This window comes from Cibotium barometz, chromosome 1 (assembly GCF_041138505.1).
Source record: "Cibotium barometz isolate CiBa-2024 chromosome 1, ASM4113850v1, whole genome shotgun sequence".
In the NCBI taxonomy this organism is placed as follows: domain Eukaryota; kingdom Viridiplantae; phylum Streptophyta; class Polypodiopsida; order Cyatheales; family Cibotiaceae; genus Cibotium; species Cibotium barometz.
In genome coordinates this window covers 45,600,939-45,608,843 of record NC_141046.1, presented here as the reverse complement: position 1 = coordinate 45,608,843, position 7,905 = coordinate 45,600,939, and positions in this window count along the sequence as shown.

Sequence of the window (7,905 nt, the reverse complement as noted above, 5' to 3'; positions counted from 1 at the left end):
ACGACGGACTGCATGCTGTGTGAGCTTTAGCCATGAAAAAATTAAATAAAATCAAGCCAAAACGATGCGCCGATTTGCAGCCTCACGGGCAAAAAAACGTGAGAAGAAGAAGACCAAAAATCTATTAACGAAGGGAATTCGACCCAACCATTGAACCAAAGTCTTTGTTCAGTTTCAACACAAATCGAATTGCGGAAGAATTGAGATAAGTACAATCATTTGCTTTATTTACATACATCAAATAATATCAATTTTACTTATTTACATTGTTTGCATGAGCACTATGGTAAATTTTCCTATTTCACCTTCAATTCAAGAGCAACTCCAGTCTCTACAACAACAAATTGTAGAAGAGAGAGAGATTCGAATTGAATTGGAGCGACAGCTCACGAGTCGAAGGCGTAAGCGTGACTCTTTGCCATCTTATAATGACGAAGACGACATCATCCAAAGAGCTGTCAATACTACACTTCAAGTACAAAATTCACGGAAAGATTCTAAAATCAGTCGTAAATCTTTTTCATTTCAGAATTATGATGGCAAGAAAGATGCTCGAGTCCTTTTGGCATGGCTTAGTCAATTGGATGACTACTTTTCGTCGGAGAAGAAATCTTCCGAGAAGGACAAGATCAAATGTGCGGCTAATCACATGGTGGATAGCGCAGCTTTATGGTGGAGCGTCATCAAGCAAGGACGTGACAAACTGGATGCATGGAAAAGGTTTCAAAGGAGGCCAGTGAAAAAGTATCTTACCTTCACAATTTAAATCTAAAGCTAGGCATCAATGGGATACATTGCATCAACTTGAAAAAGAAAGCATGTCTCGGTATGTGGAGAAGTTTTGGAATACATTACTACAGGTACAGGTTGTGGACAAAGTCAATGAGAAGGACCAAAAGAGGAAATTCATTTCGGGCCTTAAGTCTACAATTAGGGCCGATGTCAATATGTTTAGACCTCATTCACTTTCTACAGCTATATCTTTGGCAACAAATTCCGAACACAAAAATGGTTTTCCGAGAGAGGCCAAGTCATTTGAGAGTAACCACTCTAAACCTTTTTCTAAACCTTTTCATGCTTCAAGAAATTTTCATAAGCCAGGGTTTGACAAAGGCAAGGATATGGTCAAAGGCGAATCAAATTCAAAGAAAGTCACCGGCCAAAGGTCCTCCAATCAAATGTTTTCGATGTCATAAAGAAGGACATATAGCACCAAATTGTCCAGATCGTGCAAAGAATTCGACACTTGCGGCACGAGTCAATATGCTTGAAGGGGACGACAATGAAGATGAATCGCTCAAGCAAGAGGGTAACTCTGACCCCGTCTATTCAGAAGCAGAAGGTAAGCCTCAAGCTCATTCGCTACTCAAAATAAAAGGAAAAATTAATGAGCATGAAGTTATTGTTTTGCATGATGATGGTAGCACTCATGACTTTATTTCTGAAAAGGCAATTAGAGCTTTAAACCTTCAACCTCCACCTACACATTATAGAGTTAAAGCTGCATTTACTGGAACCAAGTATAATTGCATGCAAGAGGTGAAAGGTTTAACTTTAAGCATCAATTCCTTAACAGAAAAAAGGGATTTCTTAATTGCACCTTAATATTGCGTATGCCTTGGAGACATATGTACAACCCTATTATAGACTATGATACACATAGCATTTGTGTAAGGAAGGACAATGAAAATATTTTCCTCCAATGTCTAGTCAAAGGAGAGACGAGCCCTTTATTGAGTCATACTCAAGCAAAGCGAGCTCTTAGGAAAAGGGAGAAGACTTATATGCTTTGGGTTAACCAGCTTAGCACTGAGTTTAACACATCCAAAAGTCCAAAACTTGATCCTTATATCTCCAAATTCAGGGATTGTTTTATGGAAGATTTACCTCCAGGATTACCTAAGTCTAGGCCTGAAGACCATAGTATTGACTTATTGCTAGGCAACTCTCCACCTTGTAAAGCTCCTTATAGAGTCAACAATTTAGAGCAAAAAGAAATCCAAAAACAAATCGAGGATTTGTTAGAAAGAGGCCTTATTAGACCTAGTAGTTCACCCTTTGGAGCTCCAGTCCTTCTTGTTAAGAAGAAGAATGGAACTTTTCGAATGTGTGTTGACTACCGAGCATGACTACCGAGCATTGAACAAAATCATTGTCAAGAACAGATACCCTATCCCTAGGGTAGATGACTTACTTGATAAGCTTAGAGGTTCAAAGGTCTATAGCAAGATTGACTTAAAGTCTGGTTATCATCAAGTACGCATGACTGAGTCAGACATATTCAAGACTGCATTTAGAACCCAGACTGGCCATTATGAATTTTTGGTTATGCCATTTGGTTTGACCAATGCTCCAGCTACATTCAGTCGTATGATGAATCGCATTTTCCTAAAGTTTCAAAGCTTTGTTGTGGTGTTCTTTGATGATATTCTTGTTTTCAGCGAGAATCGTCAAGAGCATGAGTAACACTTGGAGCAAGTGTTTAACCTTTTGAGAGAAAATGAATTGTATGTCAATCCTGAAAAGAGTTCTTTCTTTCAAAAAGAGATTGAATACTTAGGACATATACTGTCAGCTGAAGGAATCCGTGTGGATCCTAAGAAGATTGAGTGTATAGCCTCTTGGCCTACACCTCGAGACATTCATGACCTTAGATCTTTTCTAGGTCTATGTAGTTACTATAGGAAGTTTGTCAAGAATTTCGCTTATATTCCACATCCTTTGACGGAACTTCTCAAGAAAACTACATTTTTCCATTGGACCGAAAGTCAAGATAAATCTTTTCTAGTACTCAAGGATGCATTATCTCATGCACCAGTTCTTACACTACCTGATTTTCAAAGACCATTCTTTGTGGTAGTAACTGATGCTAGTGGCAAAGGTTTGGTGCTGTGCTTATGCAAGACAACCATCCTATTGCCTATGAAAGTCGAAAGCTAAAACTTGCTGAAACAAATTATAGTACATATAACAAGGAATTAGCAGCAGTTGTGCATGCCTTGAAGATTTGGAAGCATTACCTAATGTGTTTAGAATTTCTTATCAAGACTGATCAACAAAGCATTAGGCATTTGCTTTCGCAACCCCTTATTTCAGATAGGCACATCAAATGCGCATCTTTCATACAAAGTTTTCAACCCATGATTCAATACGAACCTAGAAAAGAAAATGTTACTGCCGATGCTTTAAGTAGAAGACCACATATCAATAACATTTCCACTATTGAAAGTGAACCATTTGTACTTATGAAAGAAACTTAGGAAGTAGATCCAGATTTTTCTGAGATATGGATCAAATTACGTGAAAACAATTGGACATCTCAAGGAAATTATTCTCAAAATGATGGCTATCTTTTCTTTGAGAAAAGATTATGTGTTACTCAACCGTATAGACAACTTGTCTTGGAAGAGATGCACCAACCACCATTCATGGGACATAGAGGAGTTTCCGCAACATTTCAAGTAGTTTCTCGAGAATTCTTTTGGCCTCATTTGAAAAATGATGTAGCAAAATTTGTAGCTAAGTGTAACATTTGTCAAGCAATTAAAAGCTACAAAGGCAAAGCTTTGGGATTGCTTATGCCTTTACCCATTCCAGACCGACCATGGGAACAAGTGTCTATGGACTTCATTACAGGCTTTCCTACTACTTCCAGTCATCATGACATGATTTGGATAATAGTGGACAGGTTTAGTAAGCAAGCCTATTTCATTCCATGTAAAAAGACACTGACTTCTCAGCAAGCTGTGACCATATTTGTAAAGCAAATCTTTGTTCATCATGGTCTACCCAAAGTGATAGTTTCTGATAGAGATTCCAAATTTTGTAGTCACTTTTGGATTGCTCTTTTCTCAAACTTAGGCACTAAGTTAGATTTTTCTACGGCTTTTCATCCTGAATCAAATGGACAGACCGAAGTCACGAATAGCACTATCTTGGATATGCTTAGAGCCTATGTTTCCCAGCAACCTAGTTCATGGGATAAGTACATACATCTACTCCAATTTGCTTATAATAATACTCCTCATTCTGCTACTGATCGAGCACCATTTTTAAGATTATCTATGGTAGAGCTTTGCCTATTCCGGCTACTAGACTCTCCCATAAGATTGAAGCTGCTGACCAATATACTCGAGACTTTGATCGCATTTTATCTGAAGTGCGTGATTGTATTGCAAGAGCTCAAGAGAAGTATACATTTCAAGCAAATAGGAAGCGTAAAGATTTTTCATTCCAAGAAGGTGATTATGTACTTTTGAGAATTGAGAAGAGACGATTGAAGAGTGTGGAAAAATTCCCTGCAGTTAAACTTGCACCTAGATACTATGGACCATTTAAAATTATTGAAAAGATTAACGATGTGGCCTATAGACTAGAGTTGCCATCTAATTGGAATATCCACAACTCTTTCCATATTCATCTCTTGAAACCCTTTCGAGGAACACTTCCTTCTTACCCAATTTATGAAGAACCACCTCTTGTTGAAGGAGAGGAAGAAGTCTTAGTTCCTGATGCTATTATTGATCAAGAGAAGACGACAACAACAAGAACTGGGAACCAATACATCAAATATCTTTTGACATTCAAAAACCATCCTCAAGAAGATGCAAAATGGATGCCCGAGAAATTTTTCCGAGCTTATCCTGAGATCCTTCGTTCTTTTCAAACCCAACAAACCTGCAATTGAGGGCAATTGCAAACTCAAGCAAGAGGGATGTCATGAGAATATATTTTAAGTCCTCTTTAAGAATATCATTTTCCCCTCTTGAGTAATTTGGGGACGCCTAGGTTACTCTTGCGTCATGCCGGCTAAGTTAATATCGTGGGTGACACCACTATAAATATTAATACGTGCGGTATATGACGTATGCTTGGGGCCGCCTATGATTATTTCAGTTAGGTTTGTATGGCAGGGTGATTCCTGGGGTACTTACGCCTGGTAGTCATGAGTTTGGTTTGTGCCTGTTTAATATTTGTGGGATTACTTTAATTATTAATTGGGCTTATATTTTCAGGTGATGAAGATTACGAGGATTGATGAATAATGTCGAGGAGAATGTTTCTTATGCGCATCATATTTATTTAACCTTAGTAGTTGATTTGTCCATTTTGATACATTGAAAAAAATACATTTATAATGTTGAATTTATTAAAGCCTAAAGGCTTTACCCTAGCCCCAATTTTTGGGACACTCTATTTTTGTTGTGGAAGAGTGTCGTGCTCTCTAAAAGCACACTTTGTATATTTTTGGGGGCTATGGCCTATTTTTGGTTGAAAACTAATAAAAATACTATTGTGTGGGGAAGGCCACGCACAAGGGGGAGAAGATTGCACCCAGCATGTTTGTCTTGGAGCTAAGTATTATGTTTGCTATGCTTTTGTTCAATTTATTTGATTTTGTTGAAACCTGCAAAGCATGTGTTTTCATGGTTGAATTTATGTGTTGAATTTGTCAAGTGTTCCACAAGCTATCCTAGAGAACGATTCCGTTTTCACGGTCCATGAATCTTATCATGGTATTAGAGCTAGTCCATTGCTCTTCACTCAACTCCATACCTTTTCATTGTAATCTTAGCTTAACTCCCTCATCTCACATCTCACTAATCCTAGTTCATTAGCTCCTTATCACCTCATTATTAAACCTTATCCACACTACCCACTTCTGGCCCAAGTTTGTGGAGCTTGGCATTGTCAATCCACTCCATAAATTGCAAAGCCCTCCTAACCACATCCTCTCCTATTCTAGGCAAAGCCCTCCTAACCACATCCTCTCCTATTCTAGGCAAACCTCTAGTAGCAAGGGCACCACTAATTTCTCTCGAAATAGCATAGATTTCACCCTATAGTAGCCACCAACACTAGTAAATCAATGCATTCTCCATGTCCTTACAATAAGGAGAAGCCCTCTTAGGTGTGCTCTAGACATAGTCTAAGGTGTCCACAATTCAAATATGGAAGCATTTAGTTTATAACTTCCAGGAAGAGCAAAAAACCAGTCTTGTTTATCTGCAAAAATCAACGTTTTTCAATGGTATTGAGCTGGATTTTTGAGCTTGGGGAACTCAACCCTCAAGGGTAAGCTAGTCAATTAAAAACCCCCATCAAAATTCATTTTAGTAAGCTCAATTATGGCATCCACTTTTCTCTTTCACTAAGCTTTGATTTGGCCACTTTTCTCTTTCACTAAGCTCTACTTTGGCCTGCTAATCACTATCATTAAGGCTTAATTAATAAAAATTGAAGTAATTGAGATTCAAAATTGGAATCTTTGGGTAGTTTTTTGATTTGGGACATCCTCATTTTCACTTAACTCTCACTTAGTCTCTCTCATTGTGCACATTTTTGTTTTTTTAACATATCATTAGGCTTATGGGGTTAAGCTAACACAATGGCTTAATCACTACCTTTAATCTAGCTCTAATCTCTGGTTTTTATGAGTATTTTCAAGTTCTTTTGAAGCTCAAGTTCATCATTTACATTGCCTATCTAGTTTTCCTTTGCATTAGACTTAATTTTAATAAACACTTCCCGAGCACTAAAAATCAAGGCTCGAGGTTAGACCCCGTTCTCATCATGGAGCATATAGAAGTTATCCCAAGGTTCAATGGAAATGGGTTATTTACATGGAAAATGAAAACCATGTATATGCTTATGTACAGTGGCCTATGGAGTCTCATCGAGGATGAGGACAAAGAGAAAGAATCAATCTCCTCTCCGACAGACCTAAAGAGCCAAAACTAAAAAGCATTGGGATCATTGCTCAAAATCTTGGTGATGAGGTCATTCACCACCTTGCCACCACCTTGATGGTATCAAAGATGCCAAAGATGCCAAAGAGGCTTGGTAGGATCTCAATAGAGTTTTTGGCACTAAATCTAAAAGCTCCAATGCAGTCCTACAAACTGGATAACAAGCTTGTAGAACTGCATTTCTCCTAATGCCGTTCTATAAGCACCAAGATCAATATCCTAATGCCGTTCTATAAGCACCAAGATCAATATCCTAATGCAGTTCTACAAGCTCGACAGTGAGACCATGGCACATCACATCAACAAGTTCAAAGGTATAAAACAACAATTCATTGCAATTAATGAGACTATTGATGAAGATGAGACAATAGAGTGTTTCTAAAGAGTGTTGATAAAAGAACCTTATGAAGCCCTAGGTGCCACTCTTAAAAATGTGCCAAGCACTAAACTTCAAGAAGTGCAGTATCATTGCTTCTTGAACATGAATCAAGGGTAAAGGATAAATAATCATCTAAGGAAAGGTACACTCTACACAAAGGGCGGGAGATTTCAACGTAAAAAATCTTCACCTCCTAGAATTCCAAGATGCTATCACTATGTGAAACTTGGTCACACTCAAGAAGAATGCAATACAAAAATAAACCAAAGCTCACTTGCAACAATTGTGGTAAAATTGGACATCTAGAGGAGAAGTTTTATATCAAAAGAAATCAAGCTAACTTCATCGACACATTAAAGAGCCTCCTTCAGACAAACTCTTCTAAATGGATGCTTTACCTCTAATCTCTACAAAAAGTGCTAAATCAATTGTAAGTTAAAGTAATTTTGTAAACTAGCCTCTGAGACCAATGATGTACTCATGCTGCAAATAAATCTAGCCAAAGTAGCTATCCTTCATGCCAAAGTTGCACTCGTGCCAAAGATGCACATTTGTATTTCAAATCATAAGCACACAGGGAGAAATAGGAAGAGTAGAAGCATCTAAAACACAAAAACGAACCCTCCGAGGGGTGTTGAGAAAGAGTGTGATGCTAGAGCTTTGGGGTGAGCCACATCTATCAACCAAAATCATCCCATATGCTCAAAGTAAGCAATCTTGTACTCGCCTTATATAAAAGGAGGTATTTTTCAAATCAATCAATCAAATCAAGTTTTC